Source organism: Carcharodon carcharias, chromosome 9, assembly GCF_017639515.1.
Source record: "Carcharodon carcharias isolate sCarCar2 chromosome 9, sCarCar2.pri, whole genome shotgun sequence".
NCBI classification, from domain to species: Eukaryota; Metazoa; Chordata; class Chondrichthyes; order Lamniformes; family Lamnidae; genus Carcharodon; species Carcharodon carcharias.
The window spans coordinates 47,447,747-47,463,053 of NC_054475.1; positions in this window are offsets into that span (position 1 = coordinate 47,447,747).

Genomic DNA, 15,307 nt, shown 5'->3' on the forward strand with positions numbered 1-15,307 from the left:
AGGTAATTCTGTTTTTGTTTTGGATTTCCAGCATCCGCAGTTTTTTTGTTTTTAGCCAGCTTCATCTGTTGTTCAAATATTTGAGATATCTTGCCCTTGCAGGGTAATCTGAGGTAGATTGGGCACTTATCGGGGCCAAAATTGGTGGCCTTATTTGAGCAACAGGTGAAGTTAGCTAGCATTAAAAATAGGTTTCCGCCATTCGCCATCAAGAAGCTTGATCTGCTTCAGCCCGTTTCAATCCACCGCAACCTTAATTCCCCATTTCCATGCTGCTGCTGAAAAACTGGTATTTCATCTCCCACACAGTTAAATGCGTCCGCCCACCTGCCTCATTTCCTGCTATCGGTAACAGCACGAGATCTCAGCCTAGGTCTCTCCTGGCATTGCTTAATCTGAAAGGGTGCAAGCATGAACTCTTTTCAGTCCTCCATCAATGGTAGAGCTCAGGAACCCTCCAGTCTCAGTCATTCTCTTAATTTAAATGCCCTTCTCTCCCTGTTCCCTTCCAACCAAATAACCTAGAGAGATTGAGAATTTGGCATATGGGGAAACTGTGGAGAGCGACATTCCACCACTCTGCAGCATGCTGAATTAGTATACTGAATCACTCTGTAAATTACAGTGTGAAAGGTTTAATAATTCATATCATTTAAATGTATTGTGCATAGTGCATTACTGGTGTATTTACAAGGTTTATCTGTTAAAATCATTCTGTTAGATGCCCCTGTATTTCCTTCATTTTAAACCACAGGGTGTTACTTGATTTAGTTCATTAAATCCAATCCGTACTGCTATCTCAGTATCATTAAAATTCAGAGGCACAGTTCAAAGCAAATGTCATTTAAACCAATTTCATGAAGAACAAGAAGGCCCCTTCAATGTTAAACTGGATTTTCAAAAAAAGGTATTTTTGATAAGTACCTTCACATGAAGAAGGGTTTGCTCTCCCTCTGATGAAATCATTAAACTGCTAGCGTAAAAAGATGGAGAAGTCTATCCACCCCACCCCCGCTCTGCATGTCCCATTCATTTCCAGAGTACAAACCTTTTGCACAATGCTATCAGTCAACATTAGTCAGTTCCCATTCAGTCAAAAATACAAGGAGCTGCATTGTACAAAAGTCAGTCAGTTAGTCATTTGGTAGAACTTGAGTATTACTGAAAGAAAAGATTTTTTTTGTCAAAGCTTTCCGACTTGCACTCATCAGGACAATTTGCAAGAAAATACCAATGTCGGGAGAAACAACATATTTATACTGTATGGCAAGTGACTCTTAATTGGTAGAGGCTTTGCCATGGAGAATGCACCAGGGATGGTGACTGACAGTTAACTGCTAATCACTGTTTGAAATTTAAACCAGGCAGCTTGGCTCTGATTGGTCAAGATATTGCCCTGGGAAATAAACCAGCGAATAGTTGTCACTTATTTTGTTTGACTGAAACAGGCGCAATGTGTGTACATGTTCTTTCTGTCTGTGAATAACAGGGCCCTGTATATTAATATTTGTAGCTTCCAGTACATGCAAATGCACCACAATGCAAGCCTGATTAACAATCTTAAATTGCTTATCAGTGTAATTTTTAGCACACAGAGTTATTTCGCAAATGTTGTCCAATCGCAGAATCACATCTAATGTTGGACACTGTGTTTTGAGTTTTGCAAGCACGGGCTGGTTGGGTACGGTCTGTAATTTGCCTGTTGGGAACAGCGGAAGGGACATGCTGTTTGGTACTATCTGCCAGTTTTTGGGACATACAGCCTACATACCCAGCATCACACTGACACTGAAATTCATACACCACATTATTCAGTTGTGCGATGTCTCTTTTTTCCACAATACCCAAGTCAGTCAGTTACTCAAAGACTTAGTCACACCAATTTGTAAACTATCTGTAAGTCAAACACACTAATTAGCACCAATTAGTCACTGCTAAAACTTCTCAGCCACAACTTTTGTTACCACTCAGATGGGCACCTCAACGATAATTTAAACTCATAGTCCTGAAATTCTTCAGGAGGGCTTTTGGGGAAGTATTTGGGGAGGGGCAGTACTTTCCCTTCCCTCCACGCACAGAATTAATGGAATGTTTTGGGTGTAACTGGGGTGCCTGCCCCAAGCGGAAGGAGAGGTTGGGATTTTGCTGCAGTACTTTACCTGAATGTGAATGTGGTTGTAGGGCTGCACAGATGAGATAAAAAAAACAACTTTAGTTGGCACTCCAAGTTTTCCAGACTCCAATCAAAGCCTTTAAAATGTAAAATTCCTCCCCCCCTCCCCACACTTTCGGCATAGTGGACAACAGGAACACACAGGTGATGTCTTTTTGCCCTGCAGTGTTAAAAAAGGTGTGAATGAGAGAAATATATTCTATGTCATATGATTGTAAGAACTTTTACAAGCATATAAAAAGGATAGTAGTTAAAGTAAACATTGGTTCCTTATGACAGAGAAAGGAGGAATTATCATGGGGAATGAGGAGATGGCAGAGGCACTATGGGTCCCTCACCCTTCCACACAGATGCCTCACATGCTGTCTGGGGGTGGTGGGGTAGGTGGGGGCGGGAAGGAGCACAGGCATTGAGGGCAGCACCAAACACCGCAAATGACATGGCTCTCTGAGCCTTTTCCTTATATCTGCATAGGCTCACCGCTCTGGAGGATGTTGGCTCAGAACCCTTCTGGACAACCTGCAGTGCATCAATCAGATGCCACACAATCCAGTGGGTTATTTGTAAGACTGGAAGCTTGAGACAGATACATGAAACCCAACTGCTCTCAACCCCATCTTCACTCTATGCGCAGGAGAAGTTAAGCGATAATAAAAGAGGGAGGGAGAAGATGGGAGGGGGTTGGTCAAAATTGACTTCGAGAAGTGGGCAGCCCAGCTGGCAGGGATGGAGTGGGACAGATCCATTGGAGATGAAGAGATTGGCTTGAGGCCTCCTTCCAGTAACGATCCATGCATGTCATAGAAAACTTAGGATCAAGGTGTCTTCATGTTGGAGGCAGCTCATGCAAGTGAAGTGAGAGTGACTGCCCTTGACATCAAGGCAACATTTGACTGAGTGTAGTATCAATAGGTTTCATGTATCTGCAAAACTGGAGTCAATGAGAATCAGGGGACAACTCTCCACTGGTTGCAGTCACACCGAGCACAAAGGGAGATGGTTGTAGTTGTTGAAGGTCAATCATCTCAGTTCCAGGACATGACTGCACAAGTTCCTCAGGCTAGTGTCTAATGCCATCTTCAGCTGCTTCATTAATGACCTTCCTTCCATCATGAAGTCAGAAGTGGGGATGTTTGCTGATGATTGTACAATGTTCAGCACAATTCGTGACTCCTCAGATACTGAAGCAGTCCATGTCCAAATGCAGCAAGAAGTGGACAATATCCAGGCTTGGGCTGGCAAGTGGCAAGTAACATTTGCACCAGGCAATGACCATCTCCAACAAGAGAGAATCTAACCATTGCCCCTTGACATTCAATGGCATTGCCATCACTGAATCCCCCACTTTCAACATCCTGGGGGTTACCATTGACCAGAAATTGAACTGGACTAGCCATATAAATAATGTGGTTACCACAGCAGGTCAGAGGCTAGGAACCTTGCAGTGAGTAATTCACCTCCTGACTCCCCAAAGCCTGTCCACAAGCTCAAGGCACAAGTCAGGAGTGTGATGGAATACTCTCCACTTGCCTGGATGAACGCAACTCCAGCAACACTCAAGAAGCTTGACACTGTCCAGGACAAAGCAGCCTGCTTAACTGGCACCCCATCCACAAACATTCACTCCCTTCGCCACCGACACTCAGTAGCAGCAGTGTGCACCATCTACAAGATGCACTGCAGTAATTCACCAAGGCTCCTTAGACAGCACCTTCCAAACCCATGACCACTACTATCTGGAAGAACAAGGGCAGCAGATGCATGGGAACACCATGACCTGGAGGTTCCCCGCCAGGCCACTCACCATTCTGACTTGAAACTATATCGCCTTTCCTTCATTGTCACTAGGTCAAAGTCCTGGAACTCCCTCCCTAACAGCACTGTGGGTGTACCTACATCACATGGGCTACAGCGGTTCAAAAAGGCAGCTCACCATCACCTTCTCAAGGGCAATTAGCAATGGCCAATAAATGCTGGCCTAGCCAGCAATGCTCACATGACATGAATGAAAAAAAAGGCACTCGCTCTCTCCTCTCTCAGTTACAGCTGCTGTCAGGAAGACAGCAAGATCCAAAACTGAAGAAACTCTGTCCAGCACAGGTAGAAGCCCAGAGTGGAATGATGGCATCTCTGATGAAGAAAGTGCACCAGCAAGTTGGGTGGGGTGGGTGGGGGGGTGCGGTCACAGCAGACACCTGCACCCTCCACCGGCCCAGAGACACACACCTCAGTCAGTGGGCATTATTTTGAGTTTAGGGAGGGTTTCACATTCTGATGGTCGCTGCATGGTTCACAGCAGGAGGAGGAAGAATGCCAAGATTGCTGGCACTCAGAGGACTGCTGGGGAAGTGGCATCTGCAAGGTTCTAGTCTGATGACAGGCCTTTGAAATCAGCCTTCCATGAGATGCTGGAGAGGCAGCAAGAGGCAGGGGAAAATCAGGCAGAGATGTTGGAGGCCCTCAACACGGTGGCACACGAGGTGGAGGAGTCCATTTGCCTCCTGGCTGATGAAGTAGTGCAAACCTGTGCATGCACGGAGATCTCCATGAGGAAGGTGGCAGACTCCATTGCGATCCTTGTCTAGCAGATTCTGCAAGAGATATGCACAGATCTCCACTCCATCATTGTAGGCATGGGTGAGCTACTGCAATGGCAATGCAATAGGGGGATGGGGCACCTCGATCTCCCTCCAGGTGCCCTTCCTCTCAAGGAGTTAGGTAGGGGCCTTCAGGTGCTCAAGGGGAGGAGGAGTGGCAGATGGACTCCATTTGGGAAAAACAATCAGGGCTCTGATGGTGTCTGACGCTTCTGAATCACCTTTGCCTGTGACCCCTTTCAGCCTTGTCCTGTCACCACAGAGGGAGCAGCTGCCCCACAGCAGGACAGCCAAAGTAAGTCTCCGGGCCTTGGGTCTCCAGAGGACGGCCACCAAGGTCATCCAAGGCAACAGTGCCAACTGGTCAACAGGCTGCCTCCACCCCTGCTGTGCATGTCGGGGGAGCACTTAGAAGAAGTGTTAGGAAAGAAAAGTTAAGAAATTCTGAATTCACAAGTGCATGGGTGCACTATGATTGTTACACATAGCAAACTTTTATAAGTATAATTCACTTGCACTTTAATCTTGTCTCGCTTATTTGCGATAGTCCTTAAGCCTTTGTGCCTGCCGTCTCCCCACTCCATTTTCTTTCAAGGGACACGCCATATCCTCCGGAATCATGCATATGTGGGAGGCAAAGTTCTTTGCCAGGGTCCTGGTACTGTAAATGCTACATGCTGGGGTTTCCCTTCAGTTGTCCAGTTGAGATGACCTGCATCTCTGCCCACCTCCCATTACCCACCTCCCATGCAGCATCTTGAGATCTCCACCACAAGACTCTGCATAGTTGCGACCAGCCATGGTGATAGTAGCATTTAAAGTAGAGTCTAACACCTTTTCCCCTCACCCACGCCCTCCTCCCCACAACCACTGACCACCTGCCCCCCCAGGAATCACCTTTGACCTTCCCACCATCACCGTTCAACCCTCCCCATCACCTTCCATCCCAACCAGGTAAATGTAGAGGTTCACTTCCTTCCTGAAAATCCCACCCCCATAATAATAGACATTCCCGCCCTCATCCTTCCACCCCGAATCTGTGTCACTTTCCACATCCCTTCCAACAACCCATGGCAGCCCTTCACACGACATCATCGCACCCTCATCATCTCACCCTACCGGCTCCCAAAGCCCCCTTTAACTATCAACATACCATCCTACCACTGGTACCCTCAGTATGCCCCCCAGGAATCCTCCACTGACCGTTCCCTCTGAACCCTTTTCCCCTCTGTAGCTCCCATGTCTGTTCACACCTTTGCACAAGCCCCCATGCCCCTTCACACCTGCACAACCAGCCCCCCCACCGCCCGCAGCCCAACACTCCCTTCCCACCTTCCCACTCTGTACCAACTCACCCATTCCTGATGAATCTCTCTCTTTCCCCTACCACCTCCAATCTCCCCTGCCTCCCTCTAGGCTTGCACACTTCCCCCACCTCTTCATTCCTCTCCTCCAAGTTTTTTCCCAGCAGTCCCGACTCCGCCTCCAGCACAGATCCTCATTGCCCTGCAGTACCTCCCCCAGCCTTCCACCTGCAGCTAGAAGATCTGAACCCTGGAAGAAGCTGCTGGTTGAAGATCTGAACCCTGGGAGAAGCTGTTGCATAGAGAACAACCACCTCCTGGATGCTGCTTCACAGAGAAGGTCCACGTGATTGATGCTCCACCCATCCACTGCTGTACGTGATGTTTCAGGGACCAGTTGCTGGAGGCCTCCATCTTCTCCTCATGTCTGCAAGCTGCCCCAGGTCTTCTTAAAGTAAGTGCTGACTTTTACATGCCACATTGATCCAGACGTGTTCTGGACCGGTGTGATTTCCCACTGGCATCGTGGACAATCAGGAATGGGGTGGCGATTCCAGTCGGGCCTTCACCTGCATCCCATTTGTGGGATGCAAATCGGTTTCACGCCAGTCTCTGGTGGGAATTGGAACCCGCCATGACAGCTGGGAGCAGAAGATCCTGCTGTCATTTTACACTACTGGGAACCGATTTTTGAGCTCCCACCGCATTGTCCCCCCGCCGCCCCCCCCACCGCCCCCGTAGATGTAATCTAGTTGGATTTCCAAAAGGTGTTTAATAAAGTGCAACAAAAAAGGTGAGTACACAAGATAAGGGCTCATGGAGTTGGGGTAGTATATCAGCTTGGATGGAGGGTTGGTTAATGAACAGGAATTAAGGATGAAGGGAGCACTTACACGTTGGCAGGTTGTAAGTAATGGAATACCAAAAGCATCAGTGCTGAGACCTCAGCTATTTACGATCTGTATTAATGACTTAGACAGAGAGGCTAAGAGTAATTTATCCGAGTTTGCTGATGATACGAAGCTAGATGGGAGTGTAAGTTATGAGGAGGACACAAAGAGGCCACATAGAGGTGAGTAGAGGGGTTAAGTGAGTGGGCAACAAGGTATGGAGTATACTGTGAGGAAATGTGAGTTTATTCACCTTGGTAGTAAGGATAGGAAAACAAAATAGTTTTTAAAAGTTAAAGTTCAGAAAGTATATACATACAAGGAGCACAAAAAGTTTTGTTGCCATACAGCAAGCAATTAAGAATGCAGATGTTGCCCTTTAACATAAGGGGATTGGAGCACAAGAATAAGGAAGTCTTGCTACAATTGTATAGGACTTTGTTGAGACCACACCTGGAGTACTATGCAGTTTATGTTTCCATATCTAAGGAAGGATATACTTACCTTGGAGGCAGTACAGTCTGGGATGAGAATGTTGTTCTTTGATGTAAAATGGAGTAAATTGGGCTCCATTCTCTGGCATTAGAAGAATAAGAGGTGATCTCAGCGAAATCTGGAGGTGCTTAACAGGGCAGACATTGAGGAGTTGCATCTCCTGGCTCCAGATCATCAGGGTACAGTCTCAGGGTAGGGGATGGATCATTTAGAGCCATGTTAAGGAGAATATTTTTCTTTCAGAAGATTGTTAATCTTTGGCATTCTCCTTTCTGGGCATTGTGAATGGTCCATCTATTTTATTCAAGGCTGACTGAGATGGACAGATTTTGATCTCTCAGGGAATCAAGGGATATGGGGAGCAGCCGGAAAAGTAGATTTGAGGCAACAGATCAGCCATGATCGTATTGACTGACACAGCAGGCTTGAGGAGAGACATGGTCTGCTCCTGCTCCTATGTCTTATATCCTTTTATGCATACGCAGATAATGGCTGACACATTCATAGGCCCAGAAAATATCACCTCTGATTTTCCAGGCTCCCCTCATGACCAAGTGAGTGAAAAGTATGGTCCAATCCAGCACTGACCCATCTTGACTTGAAGCCATCAGCCATCAGTCTGTAGTCAGTCCTGAATTAGACAATTAGTCATAGAGGTCTACAGCATAGAAAAAGGCCCTTCGGTCCATCGAGTCTGTGCCGGTCAAACAAGTACCTAACTATTCTAATCCCATTTTCCAGCACTAGGCCCATAGCCTTGTATGCCATGGCATCGCAAGTGCACATCCAAATACTTCTTAAATGTTATGAGAGTTTCTGCCTCTACCACCCTTTCAGGCAGTGAGTTCCAGGTTCCCACCACACTCTGGCTGAAAAAATTCTTCCTCACATCCCCTCTAAACCTCCTGTCCCTTACCTTAAACCTATGTCCTCTGGTAATTGATCCCTCCACCAAAGGGAAAAGTTCCTTCCTGTTTATCCTATCTATGCCCCTCATAATTTTATACACCTCAATCATGTCCCCCCTCAAACTCCTCTGCTCCAGGGAAAATAACCCCAGTCTATCCAATCTCTCCTCAAAACTAAAACTCTGCAACCCAGGCAACATCCTCATAAATTAAGCAAAGTGACAGATGATAGGAGGCTTTGGGGTGAGTGATATAGATGTGTATCAGGAAAATGAAAAATCTACGTTTTAGCAGCTTACATGTATATTTAGCTTCTTCAGGAACAAACACTAAACAAACTTCCCTTTAAGCATGGCATTCAAAAACTATCAGTTAATCTTAACATTTTCTGCTGCATGTTCAACTGAAAATGGTAGAAAATGTCAAATGACTGGTTCTGACATCCTCAAATTACTCCCTCCAAGTGCTTTTCTTAGTTCTACCACCATTTAGTAAAACAGCAGTGGAAAAAAAGCTACTGGGCAGAAGTTTATGTCCATCCAACCCGAATAGGCGTAAACTCGTGCAAGCTGACGTTGGGTGAGTGTCCCAACGTCATCTCACACTGGCACGATATTTCACTCAGTGGGTGCGCGCAAAAGTCGGAAGCGCGCCCGCCGACAATTAAGAAGGTAATTAAGCCCATTAATGGCGCAATTGTCTCCGATTTTTCGTGGCCCATCCAACCTTAAATTTGGCGGACGAGTGAATCGGCCAGGCGGTCTTTACATTTTTCATCAAACCTCATTCAAGGGTGGGATGAAATCTCCATTATGAAATAAAATAAAAATACCCGTGGGCAGCATTTTAATGAGGTATATTTTCAGGTGCTTAATTGTGATGCATAGACATTTTTTTGAAGCTTTTAAAGCTTTATTTCATCATTTGAAGGTCTGTAGCTCGCCGAGACAGTTGTCTGCCTTCAGGCAGCTCTCTTGCAGTGCTCACCCACGCCCGCGGTGACGTGACTGCCCGGCCTGTTCCCGACACACACCCCCCCACCCCCCCCCACCCCCCCACCCACCCCAACCCCCTCCACTGGCAGTGCTGAGCTTTTCAGCTTGCGTTTCATGCTGGCTGGTCGTTAATTGGCCAGCCAGCATGAAATTGCACTGGGGGGGCTGATCACGGTCAGCAATCTGTTTCTCAGCCGCTCCCAGGCCTGTCGATCGCGCGTGCCCGCCAAAGGTAAAATTCAGGCCACTGTTTCCAATGAACGATCACAGTCGGTTTACAGCTTTAATTCTTGGCTGGAATATATCTCGCCCAGCAGGCGAAGAATGACTACTTGCTCTACTCTAGAATCAGTGAGCACTTGTAGGAGCAAGAGACAGAGCAACAAAAGCAACAACTAAAAACTGAGAGAAGGAGGTTTTGGCAGGGTTATTTTGTTATTTTTCTAACTTGGCCTTACTTCTGTTTCAAGAACTTGTCCCAATTACTAACAGATATTGATGAATTAACTGCTCGTCACCTATAGAGAATGTCAGACTTGCACCAAAAGGTCCTACATTTGAATCACATTCTATACTGCTATTATCTGCCCTCTGAGTTTTACTGGGAACTTGACAAACTTGTTACGATGCTCTTACTCTGCCTCAGCTCCTGGTGAACTGGCATCAACAGCAGTGTGGTACATCAGCACTCTTTAACTTTCCATCCTCCTGATGAAGGAAGAGAAATGTCACATAAATTACTCTATGATTTTATAATGTTTCCAGAATTCAGGGGGCAGGATTTTACGTTCGTTGGGCGGGCACACACCCAGCCCAATTGGGCGTAAAATAGTGCGCGATGATGTCGGGCAAGCATCCTGACGTCATTGCACACTTGTGCCATAGTTCGGTTGGCGGGCACACGCAAGAGTCGGCAGTGCGCCTGCCGACAATTAAGAGGGTTATTAAGGTATATTTTTTGCTGCCCATCCAAGCTTACGGTTGGCATATGGGTGAATTGGCCAAGCAGCCTTTGGAATTTTTGGGAAACCTCATCCATGGACGGGATGAAGTTTCCAACAGTAATTAAAAAAGGTAAACATTTTTAAACATCATTTTTAATATGTTCATGTTCATGTGACTGAGTGTGGGGACATGTTTCCCTTATTTTTAAAATCTTTATTTTCAACGTAAAATTCTTCAGCTCCCGAGGCTGCTCTGTGCCTTCAGGGAGCTTTCAGTGCGCCCTCCCCTGCGCATACGCAGACTTTAGAGCTCGCGCTCCTCCCATCCCCATCCCAGGTTCTCAGCGCACATTTCACACCAGCTGGCAGTTAATTGGCCAGCCATCATGAAATCAGGGTCAGTGCCCGATCATGGGCAGCAGACTGCGCCCACCTGATGAATGGAAAATCCTGGCCAGGGTCAACAGAAACTTAGTGTGGAGTGGAGATATATTTAATTGTTGTTAAATGGCATGAATTGAGTTTCCTATCTGCTTTATGTGTATTTCATATCCAGAGACTTATAGTCACTGAACTCTGTTAATTACTTTGGTTGAAGATAAAGCACCTTGATTTGTACTTCAAATTAAACAAAATGCCTTGTGCCTATTCCAGTTAGTCCATGATTAAACTGATTTCAATTGGGATGTTAAGTAGGCTTTACAATTGGCCTTGGGCTAATGAGGTGGATTGATTGCTATCCAGCAACCTTGCTGGAAAAAATGTGCACATGAACCTTAACAGAGTACAGGATCAGGTTTGGCCGTGCGTATTTCCACTACCAAATAACAATGGGCAGACAAAGAGCTCTGTGCAGGTTATGTATTTATAGCACCTACCCGTAAAGACCTAGGGAGGATTTACAATGAAACACAGCATGCTGAAGCATGGGGCTCCAAACGACAGGGGGGCCCAAAAATGAATGAGTTTCTAAACATCCAAACTAGGTGCATGAACTGATGTGCATTTACAAAATTAAAAAGGGAAGTGCCGAGTAATTAGTTATTTTTGGGGCTGAGTCATGTGTATGACGGGAGTAACAGGCACCCAGGGTGGCCTCGGCAACACCTCTGTCTCTGATCAGCTACAAAAACATACCCAAAGAAAACACCTTTCAGATGCACTTGCTTCACCGACAAATGATCATTTCGCAAAGCGGGTCTGTCTCAGTCTCTGACAAATCTTCACAAAGTAATTAGTATGACTCTGCTATTCCACCAGGAAAGTGATACTTAGAAAAGTAAGTTCGAAAGGACATTGACATTTTCAGAAATTATATTAACAGATAGCTAGTAATTACTCTTTTTCCAACCAGATTGCCGAACCAATTATATTTCCCCATTTTTTTTATAAATCCCTCTCCTCTCATATTTACTCTCACTCTGATACAAGGTGTGCCACTTGCTAACAAGCCTGGAGCAACTAACGGCACGCGGTGAGTCAACTCACTTTACCCACAAGAGTGAAATCTGCCCGTTCCCCTCAGCCCATGATCACCAATGCAAATAGAGAGCTCACTCACTAACTGTTTGAATGAATAGCCAGTGCCACAGGTTAAAGGTGTCAGCAGTGGCTCTGGTGCTAGCTGTCTGGCCTCAGTTGTCTGGGTCAGACAGTTGTGGGTTCAAGTCCCACTCCAGTTCAGACAGACACTCCAGGGAAGTGCTTACCCGTCAGGAATGCCACCTTTGGATGTAAAAGGTCCCATGAGGCTTGTTAGGGGGGAATTAAATATATATACAATATATACACATATACATTAAAAAGAGAACACAATTTGCTGAACCTACTTAAAATCTGCAGGCAGCCATTGGTGCTAAACATATTAACAGTTGAGGATAACCAGATGAACATTGCACACAAAGAGGCTTTGAGTTTTTGTGTGATTTACACAGAAGTAAAGAGATGAGCTAATATCCAGTAACAGGGAGGACAGCCTCTGTCAGGCAGGACAATTCAAGTGGTGCAATGATGCAGTGAAGCCTTGAGAGCTAGACTGGAGATAAAACATGGCATAAAGTTAGATTAAGTATGCTCAACCCTCAGACAAGGGGAGGACAAATGGTTTTAGCTTAAATATGGGAAGATGAACGATGGACAAAGAATGGGTTTTGATGAAACACAAACAGTCTTGAGTTGTAAGAACCAAGGTCTTTGTGTATGTGTTTTAATTTTGATTGGATAATATAATTATGTATACATCTTTTAGCATAATTGGTTAGCAAAATCACATGTTTATGTACTCAATAGGATAGAGATAATGGAACCGGTGTGTCGGTTACCGATTGGATGTGTTCAAATGTGTTATGATAAGAAAAAGTACAAAAGTAGTGAAATGTAATCAGTTAGGGAGCTGGGTCTTCATTTTTAGGAATGATTGCAGCTCCCTTGCATATGCTTGAATAAAACCGGTTAAAAGGAAGCCTGAGTCTCTGTGATTGTTGCGGGATCGGAGAGTGTAACATCTCCTCTTCAAGGCTGTTTTGAAGAAGGGGAGGTGAGTTACTCTTGGTGTCCTGGCCAATATTTATCCCTCAATCAACATCACACAAAACAGACTTTGGTCATTATCACATTGTTTGTGGGAGCATACTGGGTGTAAACTGGCTGTGGCGTTTCACACATTCCTACTTCAAAAATACTTCATTGGCTGTACAGATTTGGGACTTCTGGTGGTCATGAAAGGCACTATATAAGTGCAAGTCTTTACATTTTGGAATGGCAATGAGGTTGTTTTAAAGTACCAGCCTAGCATGCTGGGACAGGAGGAATTGTAGTCCACACACACACATATGGCTTCATACCTCAATAATGTCAAGTTAGACTCAGTGACGGGAAATAAATAGAGACAGATTTGCCTGGCACTGCTCTGGGCTACATCCCATCAGCTGATTTCACAGTCACATCTTCAGAATCGTTCCATAGCTCTCACTCCAGACATTATGTCCAGCGCAGAGACACTGGATTGCAAATCGGACCGTGGTCAGATGTTGGAGGGAAGATGCCAGGCAGTCCCAGAGCCTCATCAATACTTCTCATTCTCTCTTAATAATCAGCAAGCTTTGATGGGGAGAGGAGTGGTCAGATGTTTATACATCGACCTTGAGCTGAGTTTTAATTTGATTTTACTTTAAATTATTGTAACGTACACCAGCCTGAACAACAGCAGCTCATGCTCTTCCACTGAGCCACACTATTGTGAGATTTTCCAGTGAGTGATGAAATCTCAGTGAAGTGCAATGTTTCTCAGGTCTCCTAGGTAACAGTTGTGTATTCAGTGCTGTTTTGCCTCAGTAAACCTTTGGCACTGGAGCAGGGCTTCAGTTTGCTCTCTCTGTCTTTGAACAAAATTATACCAACAGGCTGACATATTGATGTTTGAGTGGGCCTCTAGTCAGCTTCCCTTTCCTACCTTCAGATACTCTCTTTCCCTCCCTCTATCTCTATGTATAATCTGTCCTTGGTTTTTGGCTTTTCTCATCTGCAAGTCCCATGTTTGCTCACCTCACACTGCAATATTTACCATCTTTATCATCATTCAGACAAGAGGTAAGCTTGGGTTTCAACAAAGCAATTATTCATACAGGCATTTTTTTACAAGTGAAGAAGCACTGATCAAATTTGTGTATTTCTTGGCTTCGTCTTTCAGGCCCTGGGGGTGGGCGTGGATGTGCAGGCCCCAAAAATGAAGCTGTGCACAGGGCCCCACTAACTGTAAATCTGCCACTGCTCAAGTCTCTTTTGTTTTGTGCTCTTTGAAGATGGGTTTCTTGTTGCCAAATGGTGGGAAACAGGAAGACAGTCTTTAAACTCGAAGGAAGGATTTTCTTCTTAAATTGCACTGGGAGATGTGGCAAATATATAATGTCTGGAGTGAGAGCTATGGAGTGATTCTGAAGACGTGACTGTGAAACCAGCTGGTGGAATGTAGCCCAGAGCTGTGCTCTTATAAGGAATTGGGTAAACACTTTGAGACTAGCACATGAGAACATTTACACAAAGGCAGAAAGCTTGAACACATCAGCAGAGCTGTGTGTGCTGTGTTCTCTGCTCATAGGCCAAAGTGAAACTGAGATTGGATCACTTCTCTTCTAGTGATGGCATGCTACTATCCCTTAAAGGCATATTACAACATCCCTCATTCTTTTGAAAGACACTTTCCCCCCACTTCCAAAGAAGTATAACCATTTACAATACATGTTTGTGTTTAGTTACAATTATTTAAGTGTATAGAACTGATAAATTTACAAATCTCTAAAACAGAAAATAATCTGCTTGCACGCCCAGACCTTGTAATGCTAACCTTGACTGGAGGTTTCTTTAATTACTCACAGTGATCTGTGGGATTGTCATTCTTGGATGCTGTTCCGTGTTGCATTAGGGATCTTGTCGTCGATGCAATAGGACTGTACTATGGTTGAAGAATTGGGGTGGATCTGATTTGTCCTCGGTCACGCCTCACCATTACGCCTTTGTGTGTAATGACTTCATAGGACCTTGGTTCCCAACAAATCCTTGTCACATTGGCTGGTTGCCATGTAACTTCCATGGAATCCTGGATGCAAATTTGTTCCAACAGGAAACCTGGCAATTCTGTACCCACATTTTTATTATGCACCTTGGTTATCTTTTGCAATTTTAAAAGTTGTTCTCTAGTTTCTGAGAGAATAGATAAATTGGTACGCACTGGTCTGCCAAACATGAGCTCTGCCTGGTCAGTCTACATTTGAGAAATAGGGATTTCACCATGCAATTCATTCTTTCAGCTAGGCCATTAGATCTAAGGTAATGAGGAAAAGTAACATGATCAATATTCCACTTCTCATACATATTCTGAAATGACTTACCAATAAATTGTGGACTGTTATCATAATGATCTCCCTGGGCGTACCAAATAAACTGATAATAGCACTTAGAGTGTGCACAACAGTTGTGCTTAACATAATGTGCAATTGTCAAATA